The sequence below is a fragment of the Ursus maritimus genome, unplaced genomic scaffold (assembly GCF_017311325.1).
Source record: "Ursus maritimus isolate PB19 unplaced genomic scaffold, ASM1731132v1 scaffold_16, whole genome shotgun sequence".
Lineage (NCBI taxonomy): Eukaryota > Metazoa > Chordata > Mammalia > Carnivora > Ursidae > Ursus > Ursus maritimus.
Window position 1 is genome coordinate 26,838,606 of NW_024424008.1, and position 18,668 is coordinate 26,857,273.

An 18,668-nucleotide genomic window follows, 5' to 3' on the forward strand; every position below is an offset into this window, starting at 1 on the left:
AGATGGATACTGTTATGTTTTCCTTTTTTGAAAAAAAATATTAATTTTCTTTAAGCTCTGAATCCCCTTTACTCCAATGAAAATTTCATGGACTCTTCACCCAGTTTCCCCTAATGGCTATATCTTACATAACTATAGTACCGTAACCAAACTAGGAATACTGGTGTGTGTATCATCTTGTGCCAATTTATCACATATATAAATTTCTGTAACTATCACCAGAATCAAGATACATCACCACAAAGAGCTCCCCTGTGCTACTATTTTATGGGCACAGCCACCCCCTAAGCAGAGTTAACCAGTAATCTGTTTTCTATCTCCATAACTTTGTCATTTGTAAGAATGTTACATAAATAGAATCATACATATATGACATTTTGGGATTAACCTTTTCATTCAACATAGAACCCTTGAATATAGTAGGGTCATGTTTTTTAATTCATTTACCAATGTCTGTCTTTTAATTAGTGTATTTAGTCTATTTATATTTGAGGTAAGTAATGATTTGTTAAGGTTTAAGTCTGGCATTTTATTTACTTTTATTTTCTGTTTTTTGTTACTCTTCCCCCCCCTTCTTTTCTGTGTGTTACATAAACATTTTTATTAGAATACTGTTTTGGGTTATAGTATTTTTTGGTCCAACTTTTATGTAATATTTTAGTGGTTTCTCCAGGCTTAGCATTTCACAGACATAACTTATCACAGTCTATTGATAGACTTTGGAAAACAACATTTGAGACCCTAATACTAAGTAAAATAAGTCAGACAAAGAAAGACATATATTGTATGTGGAGTCTAAAAAATTGAGTTCATAGAAATGGAGAATAGAATAGTAGTTGCCAGAGTCTGGGGAGTAGAGAAAATGGGGACATGTTATACAAAGGCTATAAATTTCCAGGCATAAGATAATAAGTTCTTGGATCTGCTGTACTGTATAATAACTGTAACTAACAATACTGTGTTATCTATTTGAAAATTAAGGGAGTTAATCTTAAAATTTATTACCACAAAAAGGTAATTGTATTATTTGCATAATTTGTATAATATGTGCATTTGTTTAATAATTTGCATAAATATATAATTACTTATAATTATGTATAGGGGATGGAGTTGTTAACTAACATTATTGTGGTAATCATCTTGCATTATGTACATGTATAAAACCATCTTATTGTACACCTTAAGCTTACCCACATTTTATGCCAATAGTATCTTAATAAAGCTGGAAAAAAGAAGTTCTTCTCTAGGGGCACCTGGGTGGCTCAGTCATTAAGCGTCTGCCTTTGGCTCAGGGTGTGATCCCAGCGTAATGGGTTCGAGCCCCACATCAGGCTCCTCTGCTGGGAGCCTGTTTCTTTCTCTCCCACTCCCTCTGCTTATGTTCCCTCTCTCTCTGGCTGTCTCTCTGTCAAATAAATAAATAAAATCTTAAAAAAAATTCTTTTCTAAGAAGAAAAAAAATCAGCACACTTGAAGATAGAACAATAGTAATTATTTAATCAAAACAACAAAGAGAAAATAGGCCAGAAAAAAAATGAGCAGGATATCAGGGACCTTTGGAACTATAACAAAAGACCTAACATTCACCTTCTTGGAGTCTTAGAAGGAGATAAAATAAGTGGAGGCTGAAAAAAGTTCAAAGAAATAGTTGCCAATAATTTCCCAAATTTTATTTCAGATTCAAGAAGCAGAGTGAATGCTAAACAAGATAAATCCAAAAATAAACTCACAAAGACACATCATAATCAAACTTCTGAAAACTAAAGACAAATAAAAATCTTGTAAGCCATGAGAGATAAATGATATAAAGAAAAAACAATTAAAATGAGTGGATTTCTCATCTGAGGTCAGGAGCCCAGAAGGAAGTGGTACAAAATTTTTCAAATTCTTTTTAATAAACAGCTGTCAACACTGAATTCTATATCCAGCAAGATGGAGAGGAAATAAAGACATTTGCACACAAAGGAAACTAAACGTATTTGTCACAAGTCGATATACTCTAAAAGAATAATTGGGCACCTGCGTGACTCAGTCACCTAAGCGTCTGTCTTCAGCTCAGGTCGTGATGGCGGGGTCCTGGGATCGAGCCCTGCCTCTGGCTCCTTGCTCCACAGGGAGCCTGCTTCTCCCTCTCTCTCTGCCTGCCGCTCCCCTTGCTTGTGCTCTCTCTCTCTGACAGATAAACCTTAAAAAAAAAATAGGAAGGCACAGTAAAATATGGAATCTAAAAACATCACGATGGAAGAAAGAACAATGAAAGGAACAAGAGGCTGTCTTTCTCCTTTTGAGTTTTCTAAATTATGTTTATATATATAAATTTAATCCATTTTGAGCAAATTTTGGTGAGTGGTATAAGATAGGGGTCAAATTTCATTGTTTGGCATGTAAATATAGTTTCCCCAACACATTTATTTTACGAGGAGTCTATCCTTTCCCAAATGACTGTTCTTGGATTCCTTGTCAAATACTAGTTACTTTATGTGTGGGTGTTTCAGCTCTTGATAATGTTCCATTAGTCTATGCATCTCTTTTTATGCCAATACCATGTTATTTTGATTATATAACTTTGTAATAAAGTCTAAAATCGGGAATTGTGATGCCTCCAACTTCGTTCTTTCTCAGGATTGCATTGGCTATTTGTTGTCCTTTGTGATTCCATATGAATTTTAAGGTATTTATATTTCTGTGAAAAATGTCATTGGAATTTTGATAGGGATTGCATTAAATCTATAGATGGCTTTGGGTAGTGTGGAAATTTAACAATATCAATTCTTCTGATCCATGAACATGTGATGGCTTTCCATTTATTTGTGTCTTCTAAAATTTTTTTTCATCAATGTTTTGTAATTTTCAGTGTACCAATCTTTTACCTCATTTGTTAAATTTATTCCTAAGTATTTTACTCTTTTTGATGCTATTGTAAATGGGGTTGTTTTCTTTATTTCTTTTTCAGATAGCTCATTGTTAGTGTTTAGAAAGTAACTGATTTCTATGTACTCTTTATATCCTGCAACATTACTGAATTTGTTGGTGAGTTCTAACAGATTTTCAATGGTCTTTAGGATTTTCTATATAAGAGAATATTATCTTGAAACAGACAATTTTACTTTTCCTTTCTGCTTTGGATGACTTGTATTTCTTTTTCTTGCCTAATTTCCCTGGCTATGACTTCTAGTACTATGTTAAAAAGGAGTGGTAAGAGTGGGCATCCTTGTCTTGTCCCTGATCTTAGTGTGGAAGCTTTCAAACTTTCACTATTGAATAAAATGCTAACTGTGTGTTTGTCATCTGTGGCCTTTATTATGCTAAGGTACAAACCTTCTATACCCAATGTCTTGATAATTTTAATTATTATAGGATGTTGCATTTTGTTAAGTGATTTTCTACATCTAATGAGATGATGATATGATTTTTATTTTTTTATTCTATTAATGTGGTATAAAATATTTACTGATATGTGCATGCAGAACTACCAATGCATCTAGGAATAAATTCTATTTGATTATGGCATATGATCTGTTTATTGTACTTTTTAATTTGGTTTGCTAGAATGTTGTTGAGAATTTTTACATCTATAATTATCAGGGGTATTGTTTTCTTTTTTTGCAGTGTCCTCATCTGGCTTTAGTAACAAGGTAATGTTAGCCTTATGAAATAAATTTGGAATTGTTTCCCCCTCATTAATGTTTTGGAACAGTTTGAGAAGGAATGGTGTTAATTTGTTTTTTAAACATTTAGTAGAATTCACTAATGAAACCATTTATTCCTGAGCTTTTCTTGGGTGGGAGGTTTAATCTTCTTACTCATTATTGGTCTTTTTAAATTTTTGGGTTTTTTTGTTTCTTCATGTGTTGGTCCTGGTAGGTTGTGTGTTTCTAGGAATTTATCCATTTCTTTTAGATTATCCAATACTGGAGCAAAATCATTCATAGTAATTGCTTATGATTCTTTATATTTCTGAAGTATTAGATGTAGTGTGTCTTCTTTCATTCCTTATTTTATTTCTCTCTTTTTCTCTTTTAGGCAAAGGTTTGACAATTTTGTTTATCTTTTATACTCATTGATTTTTTTTGTTTGTTTGTTTTTGGGTCTCAATTTCATTTAGTTTTGCTTTGATCATTGTTATTTCTTTCCTTCTACAAACTTTGGGTTAGTTCGTTCCTTTAAGTTCCTTAAGGTGTAAATTTAAGTTGTTTACTTGTGATCCTTCTTTTGTTCTTAATGTAGGCATTTATTGGAGTGTATTTAATTTCTGCACATTTGTAAATTTTTCAGTTTTTCTTTTGTTATTATTTTCTAGTTCCATACCACTGAAGTTGCAATAGATACTTGGAATGATTTCAATCTTCTTTAATTTGCTAAGGCTTGTTTGTGACTTATCATATGTTGTATTCTGGAGAATGTTCCATGTGTGCTTGAGAAGAATGGATATTCTAGTGCTGTTGGGTAGACTGTTCTGTTAGCTCCACTTTGTCTAAGATGTAATACAAGTTTAGTGTTTCCTTATTGATTTTCTGTCTGAATGATCTATCTGTTGTTGAAAGTGTGTTATTGAAGTCTCTTACTATTAGTTCTGTGAGTATTTGGTTAATATAGTTAGGTGCTTCATGGCTACATGCATATATATTTCAATTGTTTTATCCTCTTGATGAATTGAACTCTTTAGCATTGTGTAATGACCTTCTTTATCTCTTATTATAGTTTTTGAAATAAAATCTATTTTGTCTGATATAAATATAAGTACTCCAGCTCTCTTTTGTTTTCACTGTCATAGAATATCTTTCCCATCACTTTACTTTGAACCCATGTGTCTCCTCAAAGCTGGTTGGTCTTTTGTAGGTAGTGTATAATTGGGTCTTGATTTTTAATCCATTTAGCCATTTTTATGTTTTTTGATTGAAGAATTTAATCCATTTGCATTTAAAGTAATTATTGATAGTTAGGGATCATCCTATTACTGTTTTCTGGATGTTTTGTTGTTCCTTTGTTCCTTCCTTCCTGCTGTCCCTTTGTGAGTTGATGTTTTTCTGTAGTGGTATGCTTTGATTCCTTGTCTTTATCATTTGTGCATCTGTCTTTCCTACCCTCTTCAATGTTTCTTCTTATTTATGTGCTTCACCCAGGTGCTGTATTCCTCACCTGGAGTCCTTAGCTCTTGTAAAAGTGTTTTTGAGCACAGATGTTCTCACTGGTGCTTATAATGGGAGGAAGAGTGCTAGAAATTCCCATCCTGCCATTTTGCACAGTTCACTGAATTTTTGTTTTTCTATTGTGTTGTTAAGCCTGTTCAGTAAATTTTTATTTCAGTTATTGTATTGTTCTCAGTTTCAAAAAAAAGTTTTATTTTTCAGTTTTAAAATTTTCATTTGTTTCTTTTTAACATCTTCTGTCTTTTTGCTGAGACTTTTTTTTCCATTTATGTCAAGCATGCTTATAATTGACTGTGGAATCTGTTTATGCTATCTGCTTTAAAATCCTATCACAATTCCAATATCTGTTTCATCTCAGTGTTGGCATCTGTTGATTATATTTTTACATTCAGGTTGAGACTTTCTGTGTTTTGGTAGAATAAATGCCTTTTCATTGTTTCCTAAACATTGCAGGTATAGTATTTATTATTATTATTATTATTATTTACTTTAGGGAGGAAGGGACAGAGGGAAAGGGAGAGACTCTCAAGCAGACTCTCCACTAAGCATGGAACTGAACACATGGCTCCATCTCACAACCCTGACATCACAAGCTGAGCTGAAATCAACAGTTGGACGCTCAACTGACTGAGCCACACATGTGCCCCTACAGGTATAGTATTAAAAGACAGTGGATCTTATTTATTTATTTGTTTATTTATTTATTTACTTACTTACTTATTTGACAGAGAGACAGAGCACAATCAAGGGAAGTGGGAGAGGGAGAAGCAGGCTCCCACTGAGCAGGAAACCTGACACAGAGCTCGCTCCCAGGACCCTGGGATCATGACCTGAGCTGAAGGCAGATGCTTAGCCAACTGAGCCACCCAGGCACCACTACACTGGATCTTATTTAAAGCTTCTGTTTTAATAGGTCTTCTCTGATAGAGGGCCAATGAAAGTAGGTGTGGAGAGTACTGCCTTGTTACTTCTAGATGAGGGTGAAAGTTCAGGCTCCCTACTAAGCCCCTTTGATTCCACTGGTAGAGGAGGGTTACTTCATTGGATGGATGGAGCTTGCTTTCAGGCTTTCCACCAGGTCTTCATTGATACTTCACTGTTAATACCTTCTCCAGGAGGGAGAGGAACTGCTCGTTACTGCTTCCTAGATGGTCACCACTGACACAATGGATAGGGGGAATACTCATTATCATGACATGATAGTGAAAGTTTCAGCTTCCTACTCAGTCTCCTCTAATACAGGCCATGAAGGAAAAGTGGTGACTTATGGCGGTTGGAGTATAGGATCCCCACTGCTCTCCACTGATACTGCAGGGTGGGGGACCTTGTTACAACTAGACTGGGATGAATGCTTCTGTCTTCTCTAAAACCAACCTGGGGACAGGCTACACAGGGTGACATCTTATAGCCCAGAAAGAATGGAGTCTAGTGTCTTTATTTGGCTTTGCTGATGGGGATGGGATGGTACCATGAGTATTTTTCATCTTGTTTCCCTGGGGTAAAAGATTATTGTCTAAAATTTCTGCCCTGTGAGGTTGCCTCTGTCCAGGATTCTCTTGGGGCTTTTTTGTTGCTTTTATTCCAATGGCTTTTTCAAGTTGCCATCTTCTTTAGTACCAAGTCTGGGATATATGAGGAAAACAGAAAACCTCAGCTCAGCTTTATGTGTCAACACTTATTCAGTGTAATATTTATCTAGGTGTTGTGGTGAGGGTGTGTGTCTTCTATATGTTATTAAAGTCTATAATCTGTTTGCTTAAAGTAAGGAAGATTATCCTAGATAATCTGGGTGGGCTTGATTTACTCAGCTGGAAGGAGTTAGGATCAAAATTGAAGCTTCTGTAAAAAAAAAAAAATCTGCCTGTAGATGCAGCTTCAGCTTGTGCCTGACTGTTCTAGTCTGCCTTTCCTGATGGTCTGCCCTATGGACTTTGACCTTACAATCACATAAACCAATTTCTTTCAATAAATATTTTGGTACTAAGTGTTATGCTGCTATAAGAAATGTCTGAAAATATGGAAGTGGCTTATAACTGGATAATAGGTAGGGGCTGGAAGAATTTTAGGAATCATGATATAAAAGGTCTAGATTGCTGTGAAGATACTGTTGGTGGATATATGGATGTTTAGGACTGCTGCTGAGGACTCAGGAGGAAGTAGGGAGCATCCTTACTTCCTTACATCTGTATCGTGTTAGAGAATACATATATCATCATAAACAGAATGTTGGTAGAAATATGAATGTTGAAGGTTCTTCTGATGAGGTCTCAGTCGGAAATGAGGAACATGTTATTAGAAACTAGAGGAAGGGAGATCCTTGTTATGTAGTGGAGAAAACTTAGCTGAATTGAGTCCTATATTTAATTCAGGCTTTTTAAAATCCCACAATGAGCAATCATTTATCTTCCTGTGTGCCTGCATTGGTATTTCAATGCATCACAAATAAACTACAAGTTCTCAGCTTTTAAGCACCTATCCCTGTTCCTACCTGCCATTCTGCCTCCAGAATCCTATAATTTCCTGGCTTGATTTCATGTCAAAAGTGAGAATACTTTCTTATAGATTTGTCTCTTGATTTCCTTCTCCCATGGTTTTTTTTTAAGTTAATTTTCATGCTGTTGTATTTTTTGAATAGCCTCCAATTTATCAATCATCTGAAAATCTTTCCTTCCTATTCCAAGAACAGTTTGAATAGATTTCTCTCAGAAGTGCCTCTTTAGACACATTGCATGGATGAATTTAGAAACTTTTGTTTCCGCAGTCATGTTTTATGTAATCCTTCTTAATATTTAGCCTTATAAAGCTTAAATTCAATTTTAAATATATTCTGTGGTTAGATGTTATTATGGGCTGAATTGAGTTCCCCTCTATTATTTATATATTGAAGTCCTAACCCCTAGTACCCAATAATATGACTATATTTGGTGATAGAGCCTTAAAAAGCTAATTATGATAAAATGAGACCATATGGATGGGCCTTACTCCAAAATGGTGTTCTTATAAAAAGAGGAGGTTAGAACACAGACAAACACAGAGGAAGGACAATGTGAAGATATAGAGAGAATATGATGATCTACGAGCGATGGAGAGAGGCTTCAGAAGAAACCATATCTGACAATACCTTGATCTTGGACTTCAATTCTCTAGAATTATGAGAAAATAAATTTCTGTTGTTTAAGTCACCCAACCTGTGATATATGTTAGGGAAATCCTAACAAATACAAATTTTTGTCTGAGTAATGCAACTTAATTTTTTATGAGTTTCCACAAAATGTATTATCTGTTTTCTCTTTTTTTTTTCTGGGAAAAAGTTTACCTTTATAGAATGGTGATTATCATTATCTGCCTCGATCAGTGAGCTCTGTACTTGGTTCCACGGAAAAGCATATTTATAATACAAGAATATTGATTGTTTCTGATCCCAATTTCATTTGAATTTGTGTTTAGATGGAGACTTCTCAGTTCATTGTTTCTTCCCTTTAAATGATGGAGTTGTTCTTAACCATTAATTGAAGGCTGGGTTCCAAATGGCCAAATCTGAATTATTCAGTGTCATTGATACTGAAGTAAACAAGATGAAAAAATGTAATAGGATCTTTGGAAAAAAATTTTTTTTGATGTCAACAATATTGTCTAAGCAGGTCTGAATTACTCAATATTAGACAAAACATGTCAATGAAGGAACAACATTTTTTTTTTAATTTAAAACTTCTGAACTTATACAGAAATATGCAACCACATAATTTAGAAATTATTTTAATTTTAGTGTACATGCAATTTTTTTGTTTTTTTTAATACCATTTTTCTTTTGAATTAAAGGAGAAAAAAAGGGACAATGGAATTTCTTTGATGCTTAGCTTTTTCTGAAATTCTTTGTCTAGACCTGGGTACAAATTATCTATTGCAGTGTGTGAAATAAGAATGTTTTTCAGGTTTTTGTTTTGGTTTTTGTTTGTTCCTTGCAAAACTTGGGATTATGTTCCAAGAGAAGTGACTACCCTACCAGCATATTGTACTTCTTGCTTTGGTCTCATCACTTCCAGCTTAGTCTTACAACTTTAAGAAGTCTTTAATTTTTTTCAAAACTATCTTCCCATAATTGTCAGAGTAATCTATTTATACCATAACTCTAAAATGTTATTAAGACTTGTCCCCTACTTAGGCCTCTTCAATAATTCACATTGCTTATAATCTTCCTTCTCAAACTCTGCTGAGCTTTCTGTATGTCCCATTCCAAGTCAAACTTCTGTGACTGCTAGCATTATTTCCTCTGTGTTCATCTTTTTCTACTCACCATTCTATGTTTAATTGCCATTCATTTTCTTCTTTTTTACAAATAAGCAAAAAAAAAAAAAAATCAAACATCTTTCCATTTTATAATGACCTCTCTTCTCACAACCATTGCCTGTGGGTTAGGGAACTGTCTTCTTTGTTTTTTCCATTCATAACTTTGGTAACTTTAATCATTTGATATTACAAATATCTCTTTCCTTTTCTGTCTCATCTTTACCTTCTTGAAGGTAGTGACCATATTTGATTACTTGTATCTCTACTGCTTAGTCTAATACCTTTACATAGTAGCCACCCAATACATTCATTGAAGTACTTTTTTATTAAAAAATTGTATAGTCTAAAATATACAAACATGCTACCACATTTCTAAAAAAAATCTACGTATATATAATAGAATATTTCACTGTAATAATAGAAATGCTCTTAATTTACTACAGAATATCAATGGACCTATAAGGCAATATTTCATATTTAAAATACACATTCAAATTCTCAAATGTAGGTACTTACGGAGTGAAAGTTGGCAACAGTTTAAAAGAAAATAGCCAAATTTGTAGTTTGTGGCACAAATGTTGAGAAGAAACTATTTCTTGCTCTACATACATAGAGAATTTGAGTTGCTAGACTATCCTTAGTTAGATTGGAACTGGGCCATGGTGTAGGCTAACCATCCTGCTCTCTAGCAAAATGTGTCCTGGGATGCTTAATGACCACAAATGGTCAGGACTTCAGCTTTATGTCTCATTCAATAATATCTCTTGTCTCTTAAGAAACTAAAATGAAGAGTGAGTCATAAGGAAATCAATAGTGTTATATTCAAACAAGGCTATTTAGACCAAAACACATTCCATTTTCTCATTAACCATGGAGCCAAAGCAGGGAGGGGGAAGAATTTGTATTGGTTTGAAATTGCACACAGATGGAACTGTTGCTTCCCATTGCCCAGTGAAGGCTCCAAAGTGCACACAATTAAGTGTATTTTATTAAAACTAACTTTAAAAATGCATGCTGTTTCCTCCCATTTACTTAATAATGGATTAATTACAGCCGCTTTACTTCTCTTAGAGACATTTTTCAGATTCATTTGCCCATTACATTTTTGAAGTTTGGTTGGCTTTGGGCATTGTACTTTAACTGAATTTTTAAAAGATTAGAGGAAATTTAATTCCCCTTAAAAATGATAATACATCAATTTTCTAAAATCCTTAGTTGGGAGATATCCATTTATTATTTCTCATTTTTTATGCTTTTCAAAAATGCAAAACAGAGGTCTTACAATTGGAAAGGAAAGGTGGTTGTTTCTATTTCTTCCTGGCACCTTAGGACATACTCTATAATATGAGTCACATATATAATTTTAAGTGTTCTAGTGGCCGCATTAAAAAGTACAAAAGAAGCAGGTGCAACTAATTTAGTGCTATATTTAGTGTCTAACTTAGTATATCTAAAATGATATCATTTCAACATGCAATCAATGTTAAATATCATTAGTGAGATATTTTACATTTTTTTCTTAGTGAAATATATTTGAAATCTGGTGTGTATTTTATACCACAGCACATTTACATTTGTGCTAGCCTCATTCAAGTGTTCAAAGTAGCTACCATAGTGGATATCATGACTTTACTTGATCTAATACCACAGCGATACAGAATCTCTTTGGAAGCTGCCTTCTTAGATTTCACCATCATCCAAATTTTAAAATCTCTTGAACATTTCCCTCTCTCACCATCACTAACACCACCAAAAACAAATACCATTTTACTTCAAATGTCTGCGAATTGTACAGGATGTGGTAGGTTTATGATCAGTGCTCAGAGAGCAATTGGCATTTGAATTAAACCACATGAAGATAACAACTGGCGATTACCCGTTTTAACAGCTGCTAAGTGGTGTTAATTGCTGGCTGTAGACCACAAGCTGAGCAATTTTCTCTGTATTGTACAAACAGAACAAAGCAAAATAGAAGTTAAAAGAAAAAGTATTATCCTCATTATAATAATGTATAGTACTTGGTAATATAATATATTCTCATAACATGTTATTTATGAATATGACAATGAACAGGTATGAGAGAAATGATAATATCAATAATTGCTCACTTTTATTTTCAAATAATAAATATTAGAAATATTTATACATGCATACAATTAAAAGTGTTCTAAACATTTTGTAAGTTTATAAAACTGTTAATGGATGGAGTTCTTGATGTTTAAATTAATTAGAAGGAGATGTGGTTAAATGTTGAAGGAAGCTGGAGGACATGAAGCATGGCTAAACTAGTTCTATTAGAAACTGTCCAAAAGAAGTGGAATTTATTAGATCATTAGACTATGCTGCCTGAGCTATGTTCTATCAATATTTACTAACATTTCAGCTTTTTAGCTCCTAAAATGATGGCTACAAAAATATTCCATTCCAATCAGTGAGACAGTAAAACAATAAACTGATCACATGGAGAAATTAGAAATGCTCAGTTATTTAAAATAGTAAACATAGTCATTATAATTTATTCTTATGACTGTGTACTGTTTAAATAATGATATAGATTTGATGTGTAATATTTCATGATCTAGTTTAGGGTATAAATTGGTACTATTTTGACAAAATCTACTTACATACAGAATTCCCTTGATTTCTTATGCTGTATAATCATCTGTGATACTTTGACTTTAGGATATGAGTTTATAGGCCTGTATTGTATCACGTACATTTCAGAAGGAGCTAAACGGGTTGTGACTTTTGCCACCTGATACTTGTCAGAACTTCATTTCTCTGCCAGGTCATCTCCTAACTGTAGCCAGTCCATCAAGATGGACTCAATACTGCCCTTGACTTGACTAAATTCTATACATGTATCTTCTCTTCTATATCCCACTGACTTCTCCTTTACTTAGAACATTTACTTTGGAAAACTTGCAATTATAAATTATTTCTCTGCCCCTTTGAAATGTAAATATTCCCCCAACCTCTTGCCAGTTTTACAGTCCAAAGGTATCTTTCTCAGTGACTTAGGAGCCATTTTGAAATACTCGTCAAAAAAGATAGGGTCTCTATATGTCATTTTCTACAAACTGATAAAAGCCTAACTTTAGTAAACACCAATTAGCAAATACAGATGGCCTAATTATATTGACCAACCTCTCCAGTTAATATCCTCCAGTTAATTATCCTCTGGTAATTCATCCACTTTTAAACTCTTCCACCTTTTGTTTCAATGGAGTTGAAGTTGAGTTCACTCTTTCTACCCTATTGCAGCAGTCTTAATTCCTAGTATAATGGTCTTATATAATATCTTCCTTCCTGTTTAACTCTATCCTGCTTAATTCCATCTGGGACAATTTTTCTTTGACCCTATCAAAAGCCCCACAACTGAAAATAGAGATGGAGACCTTGGAAATTTACATTGTCTAATTAAGCCTTGCACTGATGATATTCTAGAATCATTGTACTTAATCTAGTATTATACAGCTTACAAAGATGTTTTCTTTGTATGGAATTATAGGAGCATGGAGTATGGTATGGAAAGAAATGTCAGCTCGTTGCCATGGTTACTTCAAGGATATGGAAGTGCTGAAGGGAAGAGAGGGTAAAGTTTAACTCCTTTATGCCATCCTTTGTATTTTTTATCCTAAAATTTGTATTTGTTAATCTTGTAAGTAAACACACACACACACACGCACATAAGAGCAAACCTCTCAAAAATAAGAAAAATGCAGATCTGCCCAATAATATCTCTGTGGCTGGTAATTTATTAGTAGAATGGTTGTTATTCATAAATGACAGATTTTTAAAGTGAATTTAGAAAATCATTTTGAAGTTATGAATTGTTGGGGAAATATTCAGCCCAGACATCTCTACAAAGGTGAAGGTGCTAAAAATATTGTTGAATGAACATTAAGCTAAAAGACTGCAAAGGCAAAAAGAAACCTCACCCTTTTATACAGGCAAGCAGATTCAACCCATTCTATGTATTTTAAATGTTCTCAAGAAAAACAATAACTCTCTCTCTCAAGAGGACTTGACACCATTATTTGTCACAGGTAGTTCATCCTAAATTCACTTGGTAACTGAGTGGACCATTTATGCTACTTAATTGGTTTTACGCAAAGGAAAAATAAACTTATATTTATGACAGGAAGTAGTTTTGCAACATGCAGGCAAAAGCCTGCTGAAGCTAGGCTCCTATCCTTGCACAGAAACTGAGAAATAGAGTCATTATCTTTCTTAGATGTTAACACTCCAAAGCGATACTTCCCAGGTCCTTCAGAAATACATCCCTGCTCATAAACCTGGCAAAAAGGGCTTATTTAGTTTTTGAGAGGATTTACATATATTTCAAAGTGACAGAGAAATAACTTACAAGTTTTCCAAAAGAAAATTCTCAAAGTAAAGGGAGAGCAGGAGAAAGTTTCTTTCCTTATTTTCAACAGGGAAAATTAATTCTCTTCTATTTAATTTGTATTTGTCCTTACAGTATCACTATTCTCCTTAAAATAAACAAACAAAAAAGCAAACAAAAAAGGAAAAACAAAACAAAAACAAAAACAAACAAACAAAAAAACTTTACCAAAAATCTTGACAGTCATCTATGTAGAAATTGAAGGAATTATCCTGACCTAGTTGACTCTTAGGTATCCATGTGATGGAATGCTTATGCCCCCCTCAAATTCGTAAGTTGAAGCCCTAACTCCCAAAGGAATGGTATTAAGAAGTAGGGCCTTTGGGAAGTAATTAGATCATAAGGATGAACCCCTCATGAATGGTCATTGTGCAGTTATAAGAACAGACACTATAAAGCTCATTTTCTCTCCCTCCCTCCCTCTCTTTCTCTCCCTGTCTCTTTCTCTCTCTCTGATATTTAATGATGCAATGAGAAAGTGGCCATCTGCAAACCTCAAAGAGGGCCTTTAGCCAACACTGACTATGCTGGCACATTGATTTTGAACTTCCCAGCCTCTAGAAGAATGAAAAATAGATTTCTATTGTTTAAGCCACACAATCCATGGTATATTTGTTAAAACAGCCCAAACTGACTAAGACGATCAAGTTGGAGATTTTCAGTTACCTGGAACAGAGTTCATGAGACATTCTTCCACTAATCCATGCATTTTTGGTTTAAGTAATATAATTTTCTTTTTCCTCTATTTATTCTATAATAGTTGTTAGGGCATTTTCTAGAAAATAAAACATATATCTATAAGGAAGAAAATAAAAAATAATTTACAATCAAACATTGCTAACATTTTTGGTGTATTTTTCAGTAGTATTTTGTATTCATATACTTTAATAAACCCTAAATCATAGTTTATACATATTTTTTGTTAGGCTTTTAAATGCATTGTTATATATGTTTAGATGTCTGCAGCTAACTTTAAATTTTTTCCATATAGACAATGATCATATTATCTAAGCTATGCTCTAGGGGCTGTTAATTCCTAAATCAGTAACTCACACTCCAGGAATAGTTGGCATTTTATCAGCAATACCGCACTACAGAAGCTGCTACAATGAGTAATTTAGCTATCTCTATGCCCCATCTGCACCAGCTGCTTTATAAAATGTATGTTAAAACAGGGTGTATATTGGTGAAATTACTTAATTAGCAAAATGAATGTTAGAAATGGTATTGAAGATAGAAAGGATTATCTGGAATATTGTAGAGACACTTCCTCATCTATGCATTAGTATGGTATAAAAATTTAGGAAGCACCTTGACATGTAATGTTAGGAAGGCTCCCTAGGCCAAATTTCTAAATGGTTAATATGCTGCTTCTTGTTCTGAAAGTGCCTAGTTACATGACCCTGATAGGTGGTTAGATGATACTGTAGCTAAAATATGGCCCCCTTTTGCCTTAGGTGAACCTTTAATAGAGTATGTTTTGAGAATTCTAAAAAAGGCAGAGAAATTATAGAACATTTTGTTTTACTTTTTTTTAAAATTGAAACTTGCTTAAAACAAGTCAGCATGTATGGCAGAAAGGGTCAAAGACTTGCTTTATTATAACTTTTTAGTGGGATAATTCTGGAGGAGCAACTACCCCTCACCTAAGTCTACTAAAAATGCCAACTTAACTTAAAATTGTCCAAGACTAAATTGGCTAATGCCAGTTTGGGATATAAGTATCTCTCTTATTGCATTTCTTTACAAACACTATTTTATTGACTGAATCTTTTGTAAAGATATACCACAGTTTACCTAATCAGAATCAATTGATAGGCATTTGGGTGAGAAACTACATAACAAAGTACATCTTCATTCATGAATCTCTGAATTTCCAATTATTTCATTGTGATATAATGTCAAAAGTCATATTACTTCTTCAAAACATGATTGTAGCTTTTCATATAGTGGCAAGTTGTTTTCCAGAAAATATGTGCTAGTTTATAATCCCTCTACTTCTCTGAAAGTTAGAAAGTTACCTCAGTTTTCTCCAAATCATGTTTTATCTTGAATGTAATGGGAAAGTGGAAAAAAGGGAAAACCTCCTGACATTTCAGGACAAACTCTCTTCAACCATTTCTTTCCTCTGTTTCTGTTCTCCATACCTACTGCATACACACTTGGATAAGCAATAGCCTATGGGTAAGGAGGGGACTACAGGGGCATCATTTTAAACACTAGTATGATCAAGGAATAAATTCTTATTCCTTCACTCAAGAAAAACCCAAACAAACATCTAGGATATTTTACCTATCTGGAAAGGGCAATAGCTAGAAGAAAATATCAGGGTATTAAATGCACAGAAGCCAAGTTATCAGTCATCCCTGAAGGAAGTAATAAACAGAGTGCACTGAAGGAGAATAGACTGCACCAAAAAAGTGGGTACTTAACCTAAATTGGAAGATTTGGAAAAGATATTCATACATGTTTTATGAATGATACTGTTAATTATTCTTCTTAGAAAAAATTTAAGATTTTATAGCCAACAAAATATTAAAGAGACTTATTTGTGATCATGGATGATTGAGGGTAGGGGTAAAAATGAGAGAACTCACCAGAGATGAGGTTGTTTCTGTGTGTGTGTGTGTGTGTGTGTGTGTGTGTGTGTGTGTGTGCACATTGTTATTTGTGGTGATTTAGGGTTGGGTCCTGTACTGAGAAAAATGGGTCACCTCTGTGAATTACAACAGCTTTTGGTTATGCTTTCTCTGACATGACTATTGAATTTGTGATGATGTCCCTAAATGGTTAATATAGAACTGGGGATGGGAGCTGAGTATAAAGCATAGAGCTTAATTCCTTTTATCTCCTTTGTACTTTTTTACATCTTACAATTTGTTAATATTATAACTAAAAAATATATATAAATCAGAAAATCTTAAGCCAGAAACTGCATAGTAATTAATATAATTATATAAATGAATAAAAAGAAAGATAAAAGTAAAATAATTGAATAAATGAAAAATTTTAATGATAATTTTTAGCTGAGTTTACATTTTTTGTGATAACTAGCACAGGGTATTTAGAATCACTGTGGTGATTAAAATAAATTCACACCATGAATATCCAAAAATACAACTGATGACTTTTGGCAAGTGGTAGTTGTGCTATTTTTACAAAAGAGTAATTATCAGTTAAGAAAGGTAAAGTCTGAGCCAGTGAGGAAAGTCAAAGGCTGAACTATTATCAATTAATCTGATTAAAAAGCAGAGAATGAAACGGAGCTTTTCAAATTCCCAGTGTATGAGTTAATAATCAATACATTTACCTGTGCGGTGTAAGTTCTTGAGGCCCTTCTTATTCTTATGTGCCAAATAAATTTTATTCCTTTAATTTCAGGTTTGTTTGTTTGTTTCCTAGCAGGTATTGTCTCTCACTCTGAAGAGACTAATGGGAACTGAGTAAATAAGTAATAACACTGTATCACCATTTCCCAAGATACAATATTGCCAATTCTTTTTATTCTTGAACTTAATATGTGGTCTGAAAGAGTTGTTCAAATATGCAAATGTTTGCAGAATGAAGACAATAGATAGGGATAAGAGGAGGAGCTCATTTATATGTAAATGACTTTGTAAAGAAGTAATAGAGCATGTATTTCTCCTTGTTATAAAAAATTTCAGTACTCTGAAAAATAGTCTTGTTACAAGAAATTAAGTTAAGGAAGGGAAAACACAATATCTTAATGGGTGAAGCAATTGTCTGGCTATCTGATATGCATGAAAATCTCTGTGAGACCCAAACGCAACCACTTAGACTAACAAGAAGGAATCTGATCAAAGTCTTGCCATCCACAGAATTTTCAGAGCTATCATCTTCCTTCAAGCAACTAAGTAATCAAATTAATGTTAAACGAGTATATTTTATAAGCCAAACCTGAAAACCATTGCATATATTATCATTATTTATTAGAAAAATGTATTTCTAAAATAGCATAATTCTTGCATTGAAACAGAGTGAACATGCTTGAAGAAATTTTTTAAGTATATATTTTTATTTACAATGAATAAGTTCTTTAGTTAGAAAACTAGAGTAGTTGTAAAACTTTAAAATTTAGGTTTTAAACCTAGTGTTAGAAGGGATGAATGGAATATCATTTGTCTCTATATATTTATATATAGATATCTGTGAAAAATTTGTAACACTTGAATCTTTACCCTGATGCACTCACAAAGAAAACCCTGAGATACATTTTGGGATCATTGTGCTGAGGAAACTAAGTCATAGAAAGGTAAAGCAACTTGGCTAACTACATCTTAAAAGAAGGTATCAGAACTCAGGTTATTTTTTTTTAAATACTAATATATCTTAAATAATATCTCTAAAGATGAAATTTCAAATGTCAAGTGAGAAAAACTAATTATAAAATGTATGACATTATTACTCATTTTCTAAAAGAAAAAGAGTTCATTTTGCACTCATAAGCATCTCACACGGACCCCAATAACTTGCCTACCTTTCTTTGATGGACTTGCAAATGGTGATATCTAAAGTGAAATTGTTCCACTAGAAGAGCCCATCCCATTCCTTGCAAAGATTTATTACCTAGAGAGTTTCACAACTTAAAGCATAAATACCTTAAGGGACAAACATACACAACATCAGGATACCTGAAAAGGAATAACCGTCAGACTGGTAGCGCTTGTCTCACTACAATCATGGATATTAGAACAAAATGAATTGATGTCTTTACAATTATGATAGAAAAAAAGTGAAACTATAATCCAATGCTCAAGTTTTTCATGAAGTATAAGAGCAAAATAAAGATACTCTCAAGTTTA